This window comes from Dicentrarchus labrax, unplaced genomic scaffold (assembly GCF_905237075.1).
Source record: "Dicentrarchus labrax unplaced genomic scaffold, dlabrax2021, whole genome shotgun sequence".
NCBI lineage: Eukaryota > Metazoa > Chordata > Actinopteri > Moronidae > Dicentrarchus > Dicentrarchus labrax.
The window spans coordinates 32,438,286-32,460,059 of record NW_026136720.1 but is presented as its reverse complement, the minus strand read 5'-3'; the positions used below and the strand labels follow the sequence as shown (position 1 = coordinate 32,460,059).

Sequence of the window (21,774 nt, the reverse complement as noted above, 5' to 3'; positions counted from 1 at the left end):
CACACAGGATGTCAGACCTGCAGCGATCTCTGCAGCAGCCTCCACCACTGGTGGCATGGCTGGGAGAAATACTGGGGGAGGTTTCTGCAATGTACTGAGAGCAGCCGGCTGTGAACAGGCAACATCTGGAGGCCCTCCACAACCAGGCAGGGAAGCAGAAACAGCTGCTTGCAAGTCTGCTGGCCTGGTCGGGGGCACAGTCGCCATCTCCTTGACCTCCCTCCATCTATGATATCACCATGCACAAGATGATAGCGGCGGATGACCCCCAAACATTCCTTGAGATGTTCGAGGCAACGGCAAAGGCGTGTGGCTGACCGGCAGCAGAGCGGGCCATGCGCCTGCTTCTGCTCAGGGGGAATTCCGAAACATCGAAAGAGCCATCCTGGAATTGATGGGTTTCTCCCCCGAGGATCACTGTCGCCAGTTCCGGACCGCCACACTGGGACCCACTGACCGTCCTTTCGTCTACGCACAGCAGCTGAAGGATGAAGTTCATGGAGGGGCTCCTGACTGGGTCCTCGGATGGGGTGCGGTGTCACAGACCAGCAGCTTTAGAGGCCGCCATCACCCTAGCAGAGGATCATCTGGCTGGTCATAATAGAGACCATGCTCAGGAGAGGCGGCCCTCTGCATCCACCCGTCCAAGACCGGCACCCCGCAGGAAACCTACACCCCCACCTACCCATCATCAGGACATATTACCTGGCCTTCCCCTTTGCCTCGCTCCAACCTTCCCTCTGTTTTCTCCCCATCCCAGGGTCCAGCCACTACAGGCACTGCTCTCGACCCACAGAGGGTTCCTCAGGCATCAGGGAAGGAGTGTTGGAGGTGTAGGCAGCCTGGATCGGCCAAGTGATCTGGGTTGCTGACCCGCCAACACCCTCCCCCTGAGAGACATACAGCGTTCCGGTTAGGATTCAGGGGGGTATGCATCAGGCAATGGTGGATTCAGGCTGTATGCAGTCTATAATTCACCAGAACCTGGTTCAACCCGGGGCTTTGGTAGAGGCATCATGGGTGGATATTAGGTGTGTGCATGGGGATGTCCACAGATACCTGGTTGTGCCGGTGGAAATTAGATATAAGGGTAAAAAGCATACTGTTAAGGCTGCGGTTAGTTCCCACCTAACGCACCCCCTGATTTTGGGCACGGATTGGCCTGGGTTTAATAGATTTGTGGCGTAGTGTGTGGGGTAGTGTGTTGGGGTGCGTTCACGACCAGTATGGACATGGGATATGTGCGCTGTGCTCAGTGGTGACGTGAGGTTGTCCGACACTGCAGAGGGGGAGGGGGAACCAGTGGTGCCTCCGCCAGAGGCTCCACAGGTTCCCATGTTGCAGTCCACGGAAGATTTTCCACTCGAGCAGTCTCGTGACAATACTCTACACTTTGCCTTTGACCAAGTGATAAAAATTGATTGTCAGTTGGTGCACCCTGATGCAGTGCAGACATATCCGCATTTCACATTGGTTAGGCACAGGCTATACAGAGTGAGTCATGACACTCAGTCAGCAGAGGAAATTACCCAGTTGTTGGTACCGGAAAGCCGGCGGTAAACTGTTTTCCAGGTGGCTCATTATAACCCCATAGTGGGGCACATGGGGTATGAAAAAACACTAAACCGGATAATGGCCCGATTCTATTGGCCTGGCATTTGGGGAGATGTACGCCGCTGGTGTGCGTCTTGTTCTGAATGTCAGTTGGTTAACCAACCGGCCATCCCAAGAGCGCCTTTGCGTCCATTACTACTCATTGAGGTTCCATTTGAGAATATTGGCATGGACCTCATCGGGCCATTTCACTGGAGAGTATGTGGAGATCTTTTTGTACTCGATATCCGGAAGCAGTGCCTCTGCGCACAATTTCTGCAAAGAGTGTGGTACAGGCCCTGTTCCAGGTCATCTTCCTAGTTGGGATCCCAAAAGAAATCCTAAAAGACCAGGGCACTTCGTTTATGTCACACACACTGGATTATTGGGCATCAGGTCAATATGGACTAGTGTATACCACCCTCAGACCGATGGCCTTGTCGAGCGTCTGAACAAAAGCTTGAAGTCCATGATCTCAATGTGCTCAATGACGACCGCAATTGGGATAGGTGGCTAGATCCTCTGTTGTTTGCAGTGCGCGGGGTACCCCAGGCCTCCACTGGATTTTCCTTTGAACTGCTGTTTGGCAGGACACCACGGGGGGTTCTGGACCTGGTTAAAGAAAGCTGGGAGGAAGGTCCAAGCCCAAGTAAAAATGAAGTTCAGTACGTCCTGGACCTGAGAGCAAAACTCCACACATTGGGACAGTTGTCACGGGAGAATTTGCTCAGGGCCCAGGAGCGCCGACAGCACCTGTACAATAGAGGAACTAGACTTAGACAATTTGCACCGGGAGATAGAGTACTTGTTTTACTCCCTTCATCTAGCTCTAAATTACACTTAAAGTGGCAAGGGCCCTTTGTGGTCACACAGCGAGTGGGTGATGTCGACTATGAGGTTGTGCATTCTGACAGGGGAGGAGCAACACAGATCTACCACCTTAATCTCCTCAAAGCATGGAGAGAGGCAGAGTCTGTTTCTCTGGTGACCACGGTGAAAGAGAGAGATGACACCAATCCTGCCTCACTCGATTGTGATGACCATCTCACACTGTCCCAGAGAGCAGGCATTGGCGTGTTCTAACAGCGTTTTGCTAATGTGTTCTCCCCGCTGCCAGGATGCACAAATCTCATACAGCACCACTTTAAGACTCAGCTGGGCATGACAGTGCGTTCACGGCCCTATCGGTTACCTGAACACATAAGAAAAGTGGTTCAGAAGGAACTAGAAGCCATGCTGAAGATGGTAGTAATAGAAGAGTGCCTGGTGTAGCCCTATTGTTGTGGTGCTTAAGAAGGATGGGTCTATTCTGTTCTGTGTGCACTATCGCAAGGTGAATGACGTGTCACAGTTTGCCTACCCGATGCCCTGGGTTGACGAGCTCCTGGATCGGTTGGGTACTGCTCGCTTATTTACAACACTGGATTTAACCAAAGACTATTGGCAGATTCCCTTGTCTCCAGAGTCTAAGAAAAAAATGGCCTTCACTCTGTACGGGTTGTACCAATTAATTACACTTCCCTTCGGGTTGTTCGGTGCCCTGGCCACCTTCCAGCATCTCATAGACCGTGTCCTGCATCCGCACTTGCATATGCTGCCGCATGATGTTATCATCCATAGTAACAGCTGGCGGGAGCATATGCAGAGTTTGGCAGCAGTGCTTGAGTGGCTGAGGCAGGCGGGGCTTACTGCCAATTCGAAGAAGTGTGCAGTTAGACGGAGGGAGGTACAGTATCTGGGGTATCACTTGTGCAGTGGGCAGGTGCATCCTCAAGTAGATAAGACAGCATCAATTGCAGCCAGCCCATGGCCCAAGACCAAAAAGGAGGTGTGGCGGTTCCTGGGGCTGGCAGGTTATTACCAGTGGTTCATTCCCAACTTTGCAGACTTGACCAGCCCCCTGACCAACCTCAGCCGAAAGGGTGCCTCAGATCCGGTCCAGTGGTTGGAGCAGTGTCAGCTGGCATTTGAGACGGTGTTGGGCTCCACGTCGTAGGATGTTACAGTGGGTCAACTGTATTAGGTTAATCAATTAATGGTTATCAAAAATTATAATTATCAAAAGATAATAGAAAATGACTTTAATTAATATTAAAGATCGTCGGGGCACCACCCTTAAATAAGGGAAACAATAGCCAATAATTGATTGATCAGTCTCATAAAATACACTAAACTATTAATTCAGAAGTCAGATTAATAATTAAATTAATAACTACAACAACCAAAATCATTATTAATAGCTAAAGTGGGAGCTTTGGAGTTCTGCATAGAAGAGGTTGGTATTGCCCACTCTTATACTAAATTAAATAAGCCAGCATAAACACAAGCATTTATTAAAGAGATATAATAAAAGCAAACAGAGGAAAATACACTATATACAATCTATTACAATTATTTTTCTCATACTGTCTATAGCCGAGCAGCTCTTTTCAGCCTCTGTCTGAATCGATCGCTTTTAGCTCCTGTCTCTTTAAGGCCCCCCTCCCGAAAAGTCCAGTCTGCTCTGATTGGTCGGCCTCTCTCACTTCTGCCTCAGCGTTGCCGGCAGTTAGCTCCTCACTGCTACTGAGTTTAGCCAACCATGTGCAGTTTCTGTAACCACACATCTACCTCTATCTATCTCTATCTCTTGTGTAATAAAACCTGGTTAAAATACATGAAAAAGTACTTGTCCCCGTTTTTTATTTCATAATGATAATATTTAATGATTTTTCAATGCCGCATTGAAAATGTCCCCAATTTTCATTTCAGAAATCTGGTCACCTTAACGTAGATCAAGTTACGTTTCTGCTCTTTCTAACAGCGACACAAACATATTACTTACTGAGCACTTTTAACATATACAGACAAACATAAAGCCAATTCAGCCCGGTCACAAAACCCACAACAGTTATGGAGTTATGGAGTTATCTCTAGAATCTCTATAAAAAATATCAGCAGGGAAAAATATGGAGACATCTGCACCAGCTGGCTTAATAAATTAACCTCACCTTATAAGTTTCATGTTCATCTTGCAAACATTTAACAAACATTTAACAAACAATAACTATGTTAGCATCACTGAGGCTGCTAGCGGTACACAACAATGAAAACAAGCATAAATTCTTAAAAATACTTACATTTACTTCCTCTGCCGTCTCTCCACAGACAGTTGGTACAATCCCTCTTTCAGGAACAGTCTTTCAGCCAGTCCAGTGTACTGACCGAGGTTGTGAACACAGTCCGACACGAAGTGGTTCACACACTTCCGGTTTTTCCGATGGACATTGCCTTCAAAAATAAAAATAAATCCAGTGGCTCATACCTATGTAAATTTGTGTTGGGCTGTGCCGCCAATGACTGAACAGTTTGTCTGCTGAAGCCTTTGCCCAGTCATTAGGCTGGCAGGCGGCAGGCGGCAAGCTGGCAGGCTGGGCTCGCTTGCTTGTTCTCCGCTAGCTTTCCTTTTATAGTAACAACGGTGGAGCTCCGATAGTCAACAGGAAGTAAACTGCGGTGGGTGGCAACATGCAGACTAAATGACGTCAAAAAGTCTGACAGTCTGAAACGGAGTGATTTATCTCCTGTATTCTGAGGCAGCCCACAAAAACATGACTGAGTCTTTTTTTTTCACACTTTGCCTGCTGATAGGCCCTCCAGATTCCCAAATGTACATAATCAAATGATTAAAAAGTTGGTTTTGCGTAACATGTCCCCTTTAAAGGAACTAAGCTAGAGGAAAAGGTGTGTGTCTGTTTGTGTGTGTGTGCACATTGGGGGTTGCGCACCAGGAAACGTGTGTGTCCTTTGTCCTCTGACCAGATGTTTCAATGTATGAAACGCTTGTTGGTGAGAGACAAAAAGCATGGAGGAGCAGGAGGGTTGGAGTTCCCTCTCCTTGTGTGTGTGCTGAGGTTTAGGCCGAATATGTGTGTGTGTGTGTCTGATCTTAGATTAACGGTGCCGTTAAAAGGGAGTTAGTTACATGCAAAGACGGTGTCTGTGAAGCATAACATCAAACTAACTAGCACTGTCTGAAAGACTACAGTTACTACAGTAACCTGAGTTAATCAAGTCAACATCACAATACCACAATAACCTGAATTATACACATCAGTAACATTAACAGTAACTCTGTTAAATTATCTGTCTATGCCCAGTACGTTCCTGACAGTCCAATGGAGATGAAGAAGAGTTGCGTGGGTCAGCTGGCGGTCCTGTGAGCCAGGCTTATCAGAATTGTGGTTCTAAAGTCCAAACAGTCTCTGCTGTACGATGTCCGCTAGCGCAGGTAGCAAGAGGAAAGGCGTTTCACTCGTTGCTCTGCAGAGTTAACGACTCTGCATTAACGTCACGTTGCTCAGGTAAAGTCAGATGGAAGACTTATGTTTAAAGCTACAGCTGTTGACTCCAGTTAGCATAAGCTGGCAAATAATTGCAGGAAAAAGCAGGCTCTTGTGCCGTGCTATAATCCTTTGTCATTCATCGTCGGGGGGTCGGGCTGCGCCGAGGTCCAAAACTCATCAACTGGTGTGGGCAAGTGAGGTGAGCGAGTAGCGAAGCGAGGAGAAGAGTCTCTTGGGCTTAAATAGCTGGGATGACAGGTCTGGGGTCCAAGGGAATCTGAGCAATAAAGGGCCGGTGTTTGGCCGTTTATTCCTTTCATGCCACACCTTGGCCGTATTCTTGGCCCCCCACTGAGGGGTCTGTGAACTGGCTGGCCCTTTTTCTTTGTCGTTAGACACTACAAGCAGGCTTTATTGCTTACAAAAGGGCCTCACTGTAGTAGTGACCATTTCTTTGTTTAAACATGGCCAGATTACAACATTCCCCTTTGGTCCAGTTAAACACTTCAAATGAACAACTTCATGTTTAAAGGTCTCCTTGGATCCCAACAACGGTGAAACAAACCCTCTGCGGGAAACCTCTTCTCACACACCTAACTTTTCTCCCCCTTTTATCCTGCAGACTGATGCTTTGAACAGGGGGCTAAGGGCCATTCTGTCACAGCAAAGGCAGGGAGTTGACCACCCAGTGTTATACATCAGTCGGAAGCTGTCAGAGAGAGAGAGTCACGGTATCGCACAATCGAAAAGGATCCTGTGGGCGGTCGAGGCTCTGCGTTACTACCTGCTGGGGCGCCCATTCACCCTCTGTTCGGACCATGCTCCCCTCCAGTGGCTCCACCGCATGAGAGATGCCAACACCCAGATCAGTCGGTGGAATCTGGCTTTGCAGCCATTTAGGTTCAGAGTGATCCATAGGCTGGGGGTGCAGATGGCTGTGGCCGACTTTTGTCTCCCGCGGACGACTCCAATTGCACCTGACTGCAGTACGCAGATCAGGGTTGGGCTAAATGTGGGCGGAGCTAAACGTTTGACTCCGCGTAAAACCCACGTTGTAGAATGTAGAATAACGATTATAATATAATTATATAATATATATAGATTATAAAACAATTTCAATTTAATTACACCTCTGGGTTCAGATCAGGATCAGGTCTGGTGTCAAAATGTAGTTCTTTGGGAAAACATGTTTCATTTCGTATCTTAAATGTAAATACCAGCCTACATAATAATAGTAATAATAATACATACTATTCGATATACATTTTTGTCTCATCTTGTGAATAAAATAATGGTAATGCATTTACATTTTCATGAGCCCTCACAACTTCACATACAACTTCTTACATATATACATATATATTTACACTTATATTTATATATATACACCATAGCATTTTCCTGAGAGTGACAAACCGTATATACGTAGACACATGTTATTTTGTACACTCAGTTATATTAGCTAAGTCAAATAAACCAGACAAAGACAAAAGACAGAAGACTTTGCATCATTGATTTTTATTTTTACCCCAGCCCTTAACATGTTTGATCTGTAAAGAGAAAAAAGATAGATGTTATAGCCTAGTCAAGTACATTCCTTAAGCTTCCATGAATGTTTTACAATGGCAAGTATCAAGGTATTTCACTCTCTTGGTGGTATGATCAAACATGTTACCTTTCATGCTACTCGGGCCCTAATAAAGGTTGGAGAAGGCAGAAAACAGTGAAATAAGAAACGCCCACAACAGGCAACATACCCTGTTCCCAGTTATGTCTAGTTCTCCGCTTCCTCTAGAAAGGAAACTGATTGTTGATCGCCTTTTTCTGTCCTGTAATCGGTCTTCTTCAGACCAGATTTAATGACAACATACATTCACTATGAAAACATTCATGTTGGTCTGTTGACAGTGAGTACAACAGGTTTTTTTTTGTGATGCGATTCTAAAGTGTGATATTGAGGGCACTTACAGCACGGGGAAGTTCTGCAGGAGAACAAGACACCACCATCTTCGAATTTGCAGCATGTTTTCCTTTGAAGAAGCAAATGCAGAAAGATTTAAATATGTTTCATAAAATAACACCTTGTATACTAAGTATAATGTGTCACAATTTACACATACCTCTCTGAAATCGCAATTGGCCCCCATTACAATGTACAGAGCGTACTGTAAGTCAAAAGGTACTGGTTAATATAATGTCATGCATATTCCCCCAGGATACTTTTTTTTTCAATAGAAATTAATGTGTTTTGAATGTAACAAGCAAACATTTTACAGATAACAGCAATGCTATAACATACTGAATAGGTCTTACCATCAAAACAAACACGCCACAGTTGTTGGAGTACCCTTGCTTTGTTAGGCCCTGAGGTGTGAACAAGGTATTTTAATAAAAGTATTATAGTAGTATTATAGTGCTATTAAGTAATGTCTCACCCGGACATCATTCACACCAAGCTTCTTATAGATAGGCTGTGAGCAATGTGTCTGTACAAATAGTAAGCAGAAGTAAATAAAAGTAACTCAACTTCAATCAACTTTGGATTGAAAAGCATGCATAAATGCTTGGAACAAAGCTTGAACTGAATAAGGAAGAGGTTGGAACTTCAAATAAAAAGTTTTCATAACGGGCTTAAACAGAACTGCCCCACTGAAAAAAGATATAGAGTTCTGTTTCCATCTGTTTAAGGAATCAAAATAGTTGGAATATGGAATGGAATATTTGAGATCAAATAAAAACAGAACCATTGATTAAAACAAACAAAACGACAAGTGGTTTAAAACAGATAGGATGATGTGAGGTGCCCTAAAAACCTGAATAGACTGGTTCTATTCTCATTTCTCCAACTGCTGCCACAGAGGGGATCTAGAAAGAAAATCTCCCTAGCCTGTGGCCTCAGTATCTGTGAAATGTTCAAATTCAAATATAACCAGATACATTGAGTTGTTGAATGTTCCTGAATTCCCAACAGAGCTGACAAGCATTTAATTATAGAAAAACGTTAAAATCAGCAATGAGCAACTTTGTTGTGTAAGGAAAAAATTGCAGAAAATATAAAGGTATTTACACAGAGTATCCAATGTCCAGGTACGAACACTGGGAGAAGAATCCAGTGTAGACTGGCTGCATTGTCCTGTAAAAAGACATCAATAGCTGAATATGAAATGCTCAAACTTCAGTCAATAAAGCAAAACTTTTAAACAAATTACTGGCAGGTGATCCATGGGGTTTCTCGATGATGGTGGGAACCAAGAGGAAATTACATAGCTGTCTGCAGCAAACACGTTCTGTACTCTCTGTAACAGAGATAGTTTGCTAAATCTCTTACTGTAAAAATATATTGACTCTTGAACTAGACTATCCAATCCATTTGAATTAAATATTTCACAAGAGCTACACTACCTTCTCAAATCACTTTCAGACAACAGTTCAGGATCTAGTAGAACACATAAACACAAATTATTGAAAGATTTTGAAAAATATTACATAAACCATATCGGCACAGAACATTCTCTATGCCTACCGTTCCCTCCATGTCCCGCTGAAAACCCAGAGTCCAAAAGTCAAAGTGGGTCAAGATGATGTTGTTCACCATTGCAAGGTGCTCACTGTGACTTTTGCTCTCATCCAAGACATGAGACATCTAGTGTAAGAAAACAAAGTCTTTATACATGTATGATTATATGAATGACATTCATAGATACCCACAGTGGCACAATGGTTGACTTTACCAGTTTTTCCTGGCTGTCTTCGAGTTCCTGTCCCCAGCATGCTCTGTGTGCTGCTAAGTTGTGGAGACTAGTGAAGTCTCCATAAGGTCTCTGCTCACTGTTATCATTTACTAGTGTAAAAAGCAACAACAGAAAAATAAAATTAAGTGTGAACTGTCACATTTCTCCTTTGAATGATGTAAAATAGAGATGACTCACACTCTTGAGAGTCGTCTTGTTCTTTGCCAGATGACCCCGTTGACATTGCAGCTGATGGAGAGTGAGCTATAGGAAAAAAATGCTACATACATTACTGTCTAAAGTAGATGAAGACAACAAATGTGCATAAATATTCAATAGCATACCTAAGACTACCCTTCCATGGCTGTCACACTACATTGCAACATCCGGAGGAACAATCTTGCCGTACTGGTTTTTAATTTTTTTGGTTCCTTGTCATGTTGTAATGATGGAGAATGTTTCTTTGTAGAAATATGTGCGTAGATGGGGTTGTCAGATTCAAAAAGTAATTGTTCTTTCTCATCCCCGAAAACAGCTGCTCCGCACACTGGCTGTTAATAAAACCAACAAGTTCTGGCACAAGCTCCAGCTTTCTCAGAACCTCACTCTGGCCTTTGCTGTTTCCCTGGTGGAACACATCATTCAAAGCAAATTGCTGTGAGGACCCAGTGAGAGGGTGACCATCTTTGTCAGCTGGCATCTTCGGAAATTTCAGCCAAGGCATGTTGACATGAACCTTTCCCTCTGAGGCCTGCTTAATATCTATCTTAATATAATCTCTGGGGTGGGATCCAGTAACCTTCCTTGAAAAGGGGCAAAGATTCCTGGCTGCCTGCGGTTGGCATGCAGTGCCAGCCCCCTGGCATAATCATACACTGACACATTGGGGAAGTGTTTCCAGGACAGCAAGAGATCCACAAAGTCACGTGGACTCTCTGCTCTAAGGTTGAATTTGACTGAATACACAACCCAACATGGGCAAGTGATAACTGCCCAACCACCTGTGAAACAGAAAAAAACAGTAATAACTGACATTAGGAGCACGTATAGCTAACCTACTTCATAATGATACTGTAATTTCTTTAACACAACAACGTATAACAAAGTGGAATTATCTTCAACATTCCATATAATTTCACTTACCTGAGGCTCCCCACACTTTCTCAAACACCTTGTTGTAGGTGACTCTTTTAGACATTTTCTCAGACAGTCTCATGACAAGATCCACCTTGGACCCTTTGTCATCCACACCACACTGTTTGCACAGTGCCCTGACCTCCTCTACCTGTTGTGAAAATGCAATGAAATTGATATTGTTAATATAGCAGACATAGTTTTGTTAGCACAATTTTTTTTTTTTTTTTTATTTTTAAATTTTTTTTTTTTTTGTTTTTTTTTTTTTTTTTTTTTTTTTTTTTTTTTTTTTTTCTTTCCTTGGGGTTGGGGGCATATAGGGGGGCGGGGATAAAAATTGGGGGGCAAAAAAAAAATTTTTTTTTAATTTTTTTTTTTAAAATTTTTTTATTTTTTTTTTTTTTTAAAAAATTAAAAAAATTTTTATTTTTTTTTTTTTTTTTTTAATTTTTTTTTTTTTTTTTTTTTTTTTTTAAAATTTTTAAATATTTTTTATTTTTTTTTTTTTTTTTTTTGGTTTAGGGGGTAAAAGAATTTTTTTTTTTTTAATTTACCATTAAAACTATCAGGTGGACTTGGGATTTCCTCACTGTTAAAACAATAGTTTGTTATTCATAGCTCAATTACTAAAAAAAAACCAAAACACTCAGAACACAACAGTTGATGCAGCGTTATTCAAGGGCATGGTTAATATGATGTTAAACAATTCAGAGAGAGATGAGGTACTACACAAACAATGAAATATGTGAAGTAATAGGTTATTAAACTCACCTGGCATATTAAAAACGTCTTTTTTGTGGAGGTCCATTACAACAACCGCTGGGCTGTATCCACATGACACACAACTGTACGTGTATTCATGGTTGGTTAGGGCCTCAAAGTGAAGGTATGCCTGCAGAACTCTTTCCTTGTTTGGAAAGGACACCTTCTCTGTTGTCTCTATAATTTCTATCACTTTACTGATAGCTGTATGGGTCTGGAAAATTATGAGAAACAGGAGTATTCCAATACTATAAAATGTAAAAATAAAAGTAATATATGTTGTTGGAGTTGCATCTTCAATCATCATTTATTTTACAATAATGAGTGAGTGAGTGAGTGAGTGAGTGAGTGAGTATCTGTAGTGCATTCCTGACCATCAGGCACTGGTGCAGAGACAGGATGATGTGGTCATCAAAATTGTGGATACCCTCCTCCCACTCCTGGTATCTGTAAATCATGCCACAGTTCAGGCATGATTTCCTGTATGTTGATATTCCTAAAAACACAGTCCAACCAAAGATCATGGTTATTGCTTGCATGTCATTTGAGATTAGTAGAAATACTTTTTCTATTTCTCATGTATATATAAATTATGTAACCCACTAACTGATAAGAACACAATAGAAAGAGCTGTGATGATACAAACCTTCAACTACACCTGTGCTAGTCAGGATCTTGCCTTTCGATGTTATCAGTTGTTCACAAAGTGTGTATTCACATTCTACAAACTTTGTTTCTCTGGGGATAAGGTGCTTAGGAAATCTGTCCTGTGTTCTTCCCTCTCTCGACTGCTCTATGAGAGCCTGGGGTATATCTGCTGGGAGCTTTTTGTTGGTGAGGAGGTATTCAAGCGTCCTCGCAATTTGTCTGTCATCTGGTGGATAACTGTCCTCTTTAGAGTTGCTGACATTTTGGACTGTGGTGATCTGGGTAAGATTGAGTGTCTCTGCCTCTGTGCTCTTCACCTTCCTAAATAGCTCCCTCTTTGTGACAAAGAGATGCCATTTAGCAACAGCTTTATGAATACAAGACTGTCTCGCTTTAGAGCAGGGACAATGCCAGTTGTTTTGCTTTGAGTCATATGACACAATCACTCTTCCCAACCTACTGTAATAGGTTACCTTTTTTTCATAAACAGAGATATGATATTTGGATGGTCGACCACCCACAGTTAGGTGCACAGACAGAGGCACACCCTCTGCATCAGCATTTTGTTGGCAACGCAAGAGGCTGGCTTTACGCTCCTCACCAAACCATTTATTGTCCACCATTGTTTCCAAGGCCTCACCTGTTAGTGTCACGGTTTGACCGTCAGTGCGTGGGCAATACAATAAAGATTGTATGTGGTGGCACTCGAAAGGCAACATCCTGCTCCTTCGAGCAAAGTCAGTGTCCAGGCGACACTGGTCGACCTCACACATGATCTTCTGTGTTGGCCCCCAAGTATTCTTCATGACATGTATGGGTGTTGCAGGACCAGAAAAAGATTTCTCAACTGCAAACACACCATGTGTACCATCGAAACACTGACAGGCCAAAAATCTGTCCTTCGACACCGTCTCAAAGAGGTGGGTGTGTTTTCTCCTGCAGTGTGCTTTGAAGTCCTACATGCGTTAGTGGCCTCGGAACACTCTGCAGGAGCAAATGGGTGATGAGCGTGGGGCCTCTGGGTGATGAGCGGGGGCAACAGACTGCTGCACAGGAGCCATAAAGTGCTGTGCAGGGGCTGCAGCATGCTCCTCCTCCTGGTGTATTTGTAAGTGCCTTGTAAATTGCAATCGATTTATAATTGTTGCTGCACAATAGCAACAATGAAAATGTGTTGCCGTCCGACAACTTAATCCACACTTGATCATTGTGAACTCTGTAAGAGAGGAATAAAGGGAATAAGATTCATACTTGTGAAAAAATACAAATTAATTAGTTTGTGTAATATGTAAGTTAAGCACCTTTGTGTTTTACTGAAGAATGGCCTTTCATATGGTTGTCAACCATATGTCTTGCACCCACGTATTTGCAGAAGGGACAGTGGAAAAGTTCACTGTTGGTGCATTTATTAATGGTTGGTGTATCACCATCCAAGAGTATACTAATGTGTCTCTATATATCAGAGGGGAAAATAATAGACATAAAAGGCACAGCATCACTTAAACCCTAGCTAAAACATAACTTTTACCATCTGAAATTGACATGCACATTTTTAATTTTTTTTTTACCACATTTCCCTCATCAGGGATGGCCTCAGGAAGAGGAAGTAAATCAGCCTGGGCTTGACCGTGGAGAGCATGAGAGGCCTCCAGCCCAGCATGTGGGGCTCCATGTAGCGGGGGGTACCGCACTGGACACCTGTCATGCACACACACACACACACACACACACACACACACACACACGTTTGCACGCACGGTCAATCAAAGTAGCTGTAGGTAACAAATGGACACAGAGAATGAATGAAGGAATGTATTTCATTACATTTATTTTGATCATTGACAACGCAGAATTCCAATATCAAAATTTAATGCACTACGCAAAGACTAAGGCCATGCATTAAATGTTGATATTCAAATCCTGTTAATATGCCTTATCATACTCTAATTCAAGTGAATGATTTATTGATTACCTTCTTTATTTCTCTCAGACATACTCTAGGGTAGAAACACACACAAATACAGCGCATTAGTTACTGTGTTTATATACCTGGATTTGAAATATGATTTTTTGATACATTGCAGTGAACCTACCTGACCAGAGAAAATCTGGACACAGACAGAGAGAGCGAGCGAGAGAGAGAGAGAGAGAGAGAGAGAGAGAGAGAGAGAGAGAGAGAGAGAGAGAGAAAAAAAGTTCTTAAAAGAACTGTTGGTTTGGTTATGTGTATTTTATGTGGTGCAGTGTGGTTCAATGTCGTGGTGCAGTGTGGGTGTGCAAGCTGTGGCAGGATGTACATAAAATATACAGGAAAATCTGGAGGGGAAAAGCAAAATTTACATCAGGTTTCAATGTTTCACGAAACATATTTTACCAAGATCACCAAGACCCACCAGACACATTGCACATGATGTAGGCCTAGTAGCCTGCGCACAGGTAGCCTACTGAAACGTACAGTAAGAGTACTTTCTGCAAGTTAAGTTTTTAAAACAGCATCTTCTGCTCATCATATGTAAGATGTTCTCCCATCTAATAATTGATATGATGTGTCTGCATCAAGGTCTGAATATGAGCCATGCTTTTTCCCCTCTTTAATGTTGAGCAAAAAAAAACTACCACCTACCACCACCTTAATGTTATTATTTACACGACTGACATAAACATGAGGCCTTTGCACGTTGTTTGCATAAATAATTTAATTATCAACTTGGTGGTTTCTCCATAAATTAGTTTATAATTTACACGAACAGAAAACGGCAACTAACCTCTTGGCAGAAAAGCACGCAATTATGGACTCAGACACACATTCTTCCTCTTCCAGTTGTTATTGGGCAAGTGTGCAGAGTCAAACATTTAGCTCCACCCACACGTTGAGCCACTCCTCGATCTGCGCACTGCAGTCAGGACTTACTCGACGGCTCCCCGGCCTAAGTTGGGCGGTGGGTTATGTGGAGGTGGGTGTGGTTTGCACTCAGCTGCAGGGGAGAGAGGTGTGGGAAAGCTTCTGACAGCAGCGCCAGGTGAGTTGATTATCTCAGCTGGTACTAATGGAGTAATCACACTCACCTCTTTTAAGGCAGTAGTGTGCTGGATCTCGAGGCCCACACACATGACAGAGGAGACACAACCGGAGCAGACCTTAATGGACTTTTGGAAGTGGCTGAGAAAAGAATAAAGCTGTCTTCTTTATTAATCCCTGTTGTTGGTATTTGTGCTGGGAGAACCCTCTGTAGCAGCAAGTCTTGCTACAGCACGAGATTAGGAAGATAACCCAGCTGGTTTGGCAAACTGTTGTCCCTTGCAAAACAAGCAACACAACAAATTAACCTGCCAGCTTAAATGTTAAAGCATCACACAAACCTACTGCCCTAAAACATCACCCTCACAACAGCTTGGAGAGGTGTGACAAATGGCAGAATAAGGACACCGAGCACAACCGTTGTGTCCGCTAACTGCTCTGAGATAAGCATTCTCAAAGCAGAAGTTCTAGATAGCCATACTCGGAGATGCAGTCCCAACATTATGACCAGACAGTTAACTTTTCAGATGATGACTGCAGCATTTCTGATCACAGTTCAGAACATGGTCATATTCCATCAGACAGCGTCTCTCTGCCTCTGGCTACCTGGAGCGTAACAGCCCTGAGCCAGAAGTTAGGACAAACTTTAGGCACAAGAGCAAAAGACCTTGCTCACAGTCATGACACAATTCATCCCTGTACTGAGCGTACCATACCTTTTTCTGCAGTTCCATATACAAACTTGAATTTGTTAGCAACCCCAGTAAACTCAGTACAAAATTCCTAAACACAGTAATAGTCAGACAACCTACTATTAGCTGGAAAACAACCAATCTTGATCTGACACCACTGTTTGCAAATATACCTGGATCACCTCCTTGGTAGTATTGTTGATAAGATCACTGATGCAAACACTAGCTTAGGACACATTCATTATGATGCACATGTCATACACATGTCCTTAGTCAACACACTTCAAAAATGAGTTTGGTATGTTATGCTTCACACAGACACCGTCTTTTCACGCAACCAACTCCCTTTTAACGGCACCGTTAATCTATGATCACACCCATATACACTTTAATTTGGCCTCAACCTCAGCACACACGATGAGAAATCAAACCCATGGTCTTTGTCTCTCACAAACACGTGTTTCATGCTTTGCTGAAACATCTGGTCAGAGGAGAAAAGACACACAACTTTTAGTTAGATTGTACATTGTGTATTTTTATCTGTTTTGCTTTCATTATTCCTTTAATAAATGCTTGTGTTCATACATGCTGCCCTATTTAATATTGCACAAAAGTGGGTGATACCAGCCGTTTCCCTTATTTAAGGGTGGTTCCCCAAGGACCTTTAATATTAATTAAAGTCATTTCTATTATCTTTTGATAATTAATAAACTTTAGTGTAAAGACTGTCGGTAATGTTTAAATGGTACCGATGTCATTAATCATAGCACCTACAATTGCCAACAGTACTGGATGGCTGTGGCTCAGAGGCAGAGTGGGTCGTCCCCTAATCGGAAGGTTGTTGGTTCCATCCCCGGCTCCTCCTGCCACGTGTTGAAGTATCCTTGAGCAAGATACTAAACCCCAAATTGCTCCCGATGCACAGCATCAGTGTGTGAATGTGTATGAATGAGTTAGTTTCTGTTCGATGGACTTTGACATCACTGTGTGAATGTGGCACAGTGTAAAAGCGCTCTGAGTGGTCGGAAGACTAGACAGGCTATTCAAGTACAGGTCCATTTACTATGCCTCACACAGGGCACCACTTTGTATGCGTGTAATCTTAGATCAAAGCGGTACCATTTGTTGGTACAACAGTGGTTTAAAGGCGCACCAAACTATTTTAGTGCAATCGATTAATTTTGGCTATCAAAGTTTATTAATTATTAAAAGATAATAGAAAATGACTTAAATCAATATTAAAATTCATCAGGGCACCACCCTTAAAGAAGGGAAAAGATGGGGTGCCTGGTTAGCTCACCTGGAGTGCCAGGGCCGGGTCCTTGCTGCAGCGGGCCAGGGTTCAAGTCCGACATGTGGCCCGCTCTCTCGACCCCCTTTCCTGTCTATCTACAGCTGTCCTGTCCAATAAAGGGAAAAGCCCCAAAAAACATTGTTGAAAAATATAGAAAGAAGGAAAAGCCTTCTCAGCCTCTGTCTCAGTTCTGCCCCGTGTCACCAGGGGAGCTGCCCAAAATCATGACAGGCATGAAAACTTCTACATGTGTCATGGATTCCATCCCATCTCACCTCATCAAGGACTCTTTACCAGCCATCTCCACACTCATCACAGAAATCATCAACTCCTCCCTCAAGTCTGACTCAGTCCCCCGTTCACTCAAACTGGCTGCTGTCACCCCCATCCTCAAAAAACCTGGACTCAACCCTGACATCATGTCAAACTTTCGGCCCATCTCCAATCTTCCCTTTCTGTCCAAAATACTGGAACGTATTGTTGCCACACAACTCAAAACCCACCCCTGCTCAAATGAACTGTTCGAACCATTTCAATCCGGTTTCCGCTCCCAACACAGCACTGAAACAGCCCTCCTGAAAGTCACCAATGACATCCTCCTCTCCGCTGACTCCGGCCACCTCACCATCCTCATCCTCCTGGACCTCACCGCAGCCTTTGACACCATCAACCACACCATTCTCCTCTCCCGCCTTGAGTCCTCTCTCAGCATCACTGGCACTGCACTCTCCTGGCTCAAATCTTACCTCACAGACCGACAACAATTCATCCATATCAACAACTGCACCTCCTCCACTGTTCCCCTGTCCCAAGGTGTGCCCCAGGGTTTGGTGCTTGGTCCTCTCCTCTTCATACTTTACCTGCTCCCCATTGGCAACATCATTCGCCACCATGGTCTCCACTTCCACTGTTATGCTGATGACGTCCAGCTTTATATCTCTACAAAATCCATCACCCCGGCCACTCACTCCACTGTCTCCAACAGCCTCACCGACATCAAATCCTGGATGCATTCCAACTTCCTCAAACTCAACTGTGACAAATCAGACCTTATCATTATCGGCCCCAAATCCCTCACCAAAACCACAGACGGTTTCCATCTCACCATTGACAACTCCACCCTGTCTCCATCCCCCCACAGTCGCAACCTCGGAGTCATCTTTGACAATAACCTCTCCTTTGAACATCACATAAACCAAATCACCAGAACTGCCTTCTTTCATCTCAAGAACATTGCCCGTCTTCGCCCCCCACACTCTTCTTCTCTGCTGCTGAAACCCTCATCCATCACCTCCAGAATCGACTACTGCAACAGCATCCTCTATGGCACACCATCCAAAACTCTAAATAAGCTACAGTACATCCAAAACTCCGCTGCACGTATGCTCACCCACACCCGCACCCGCAATCACATCACTCCCATCCTCCAGAACCTCCACTGGCTCCCAGTTCCACAGCGCATTCAGTTCAAAATCCACACAAAGCCCTCCTAAACCAGGCTCCTTCCTACCTCACTGACCTGCTCCATCGCCACAATCCATCTGACGCAAACCTTCTGACTCCTCCACCCAGACCAATCACCGAACCTGGGGCGACAGAGCGTTCTCTGTAGCTGCCCCCTCTCTCTGGAACTCTCTCCCCAAACACATCTGTGACTGTACCGACCCTCCAACATTCAAATCACTGACAAAAACAGACCTTTTTAAAATTGCTTTTAATGTTTAGCTTAGTCAGATTTTTTAATGTTTTACTATTTGATGTTGTTTTGCTGCTTTTATGTTTTTATGTAAAGTGTCTTTGAGTATTTAGAAAAGCGCTTATAAATAACATTTATTATAAAAGCATAGCCAGTTATTTATTGATCAGTAGAATAAGATACACTAAACTATTAATTTAGTAGTAGTTATAACTAAGGCTGGTATCACCCACTCTTGTGCGAAATTAAATAGGTCAGCATGTAAAAACACAACCATTTAATAAAGATAATAAAGGCAAAACAGAGGAAAATACACAATATACACAATCTAACTTAAAGGAACTAAGCTAAGGAAAAAAGATGTGTTTGTATATGTGCACATGGGGGGTTGCCCGCCAGAAAAGGTTTCTCCTTTGTCCTTTGACCAGATGTTTCAGCTGAGCATGAAACACGTGTTGGTTAGGGAGAAAGAGCATGGAGGAGTGAGAGGGTTTGATTTAGCGAGAGACCGATATGTTTTTTTCAGGGCCGATACGATACCAATTATTAGTAGTCAAGGAGGCCGATAACCGATATTCGGAGCCGATATTCATTTGCAGTAATAGGGAAAATATTGGCATCAAAATTTGGAATATTACAAACCCCAACACTTAACTTTGTTTAAATGCCTTTAAGCATATGTTTATTAAACAGCTTATCAGATTTGCAAGATGTTAAAGGTTTATTTTTATCTTAGACAATAGACATCTTTGTTTTAGAATTGGTTAGGGTTAGGTTAAATTTAAAACCAGACTGAATTGAGTTTATTAGGTTTTTACTCTCTCACTCACACACACGACTTCTACTATCACGGACTATTTCCACATCGATATTATCAGCAACCTTGTTTCGAGTGATTAACAGGCACGTCTGGAGGATGCCGATAACTGGCCCAGACGATAATAGGTCTTTCCCTAGTTTGATATCCCTCTCCTCATTTGTGTACTGAGGTTTAGACTGAGTCTAAACACTCTAGGTGTGACTGTGTGTGTGATCCTAGATTAATGGTGCCATTAAAAGTGAGTTAGTTGCATGCAAAGGCCTGTCTGTGTGAAGCATAACATTAAACAACATCACCATAGCACCGTCTCGAAGACTACAGTTACTACAGTAACCTGCGTTAATCATTTCAACAACATAACCTGAATAAAACACATCAGTACAGTAACATTAACAGTAATTAAACAGTCCTTGCTTTGCATTAATTCTTAAGTTACCTAAAACTGTCTATGCCCAGTAGGTTACCGACAGTCCAAAGGAGAGAGGAAGGAGAGTTGCTGGTACGTGGATCAGCTGGCGGTCCTTTGGGCCAGGCTGAAAAGAGTTGTAATTCTGAAGTCCAAATGTCTCTGCTGTGCGATGTCCGCTGGTGTAGATTGCAAGAGGAAAGACGTTCCAGTCATTGCTCTGCAGAGGTAATGTCTCGGCGTTAACTTCGCGTTACTTTAAAGTCAGCTGGCAGACTTTTTGTTTAAAGCTGCAGATGTTTGCTGAATCCCGTTAGTGGTGCACTAACCAGGGATCGCAGGAAAAGGTAGGCTCTTGTGCCTTACTTCACTCCTTAGTTTGTTCGTTGGCTTATTTTGTTCGTTGGTGGGCAGGGACGCACCAAGGTACAAGAGCTTATCACAGAAAAGAGGTGACAGGAAGGGACCAGTCACAATAAAAGTCCAGTTAAACCACACCAAATAAACAAGTTCATGTTTAAAGGTCCCCTTTGACCCTACCACACACACAGAACATAAACCTAAGTGGCAGATTAACTAAGATAGAGCAAGTAACATGAGGTAGAGACTGCTACATAACCTGTGCTTATTATAAGAAAATAAAATTGATTTTCCCAAAAAAGTAACGTCAGTTTACGGCAAAAATTGATTCATGCCATAGCGTTGTCACTTGTGAAGACTTTTTCACCAAAGGAAGATAAAGATAAAGTTGTTAAGACCAGTTTGAATGATATTGATTTTTGAGTCAAAATGAGCCATCATTTCAACTTTGTTCTGTTGAATGGCCCCCAAAATTGACAGTAGAGAAATGTGGCACAGAAAAATACTCGAAAGGACAAGGCAGCAGGAAAAGAGTCAAGCTTTTATAATTCAAAGTCCATGTAGATCACAAAGCAGGTACCTGTCTCCTTGTTTCATAGTACAATTGATGATGCCCTCAAGTTAAAGAAAGCAGGTAGGGGTACATGGCAAAAAACATCCATGTAAGGCAATAGACTTTCTAGGCACCACCATAGATAACGTCCTGATGCAAGCTATTCTGCCTCTCGAAAAAATTTAATTGCATCAGAGGTTCTAAAAAAAGGGTCAGAGACAGTAGTTATTTTAAAAAGAGAATTGCTTGGGGATCTTAATTTCGATAATTGCATGTTATTCCCAAGGGACACTGCTTTATATCCAGGCTTCTGCACCTCTCTAGATCTGTAGAGAAACTTCATGATATGGTGAGCTTGGATGAGGGCTGCAGATCTAAGCTCCAGTTCTGGTCTCCTCTGTGTAATAAAAGGAATGGCATCTCTTCCATTTACAATTTGCAACTAGAATCATCATTTGCTATTAAATTATACACAGATGCAGCCCCTTCTGTTATTTTTTTTTTTTTTATGATAATCAGTGGTTTGCAGACATATGGCAAAAAGAAATGTCCGCCTTGCTGACAAATGCCTCTTCTACTACTTTAATGGAGACTGGTCCAGGAAACAAATCATGGGTGTTCTTCAGTTCCATTTATTAATGGATTAGTAAGGCGCCTTACTTGGTTCTGGTGTTGTGACACGCCTTCACAAATTCAAAACACAAATCATCCAAATGGGATTAAAATAAGACAGAATGCAAA

At 42.9% G+C, this 21,774-nt stretch overlaps 1 pseudogene; it reads right to left on the bottom strand.

Moving 5' to 3' along the window:
* Positions 1–10,064: 10,064 nt before the first annotated feature.
* On the bottom strand, positions 10,065–17,259 carry LOC127352615 (uncharacterized; annotated as a pseudogene).
* Between the last annotated feature and the right edge of the window lie 4,515 nt (positions 17,260–21,774).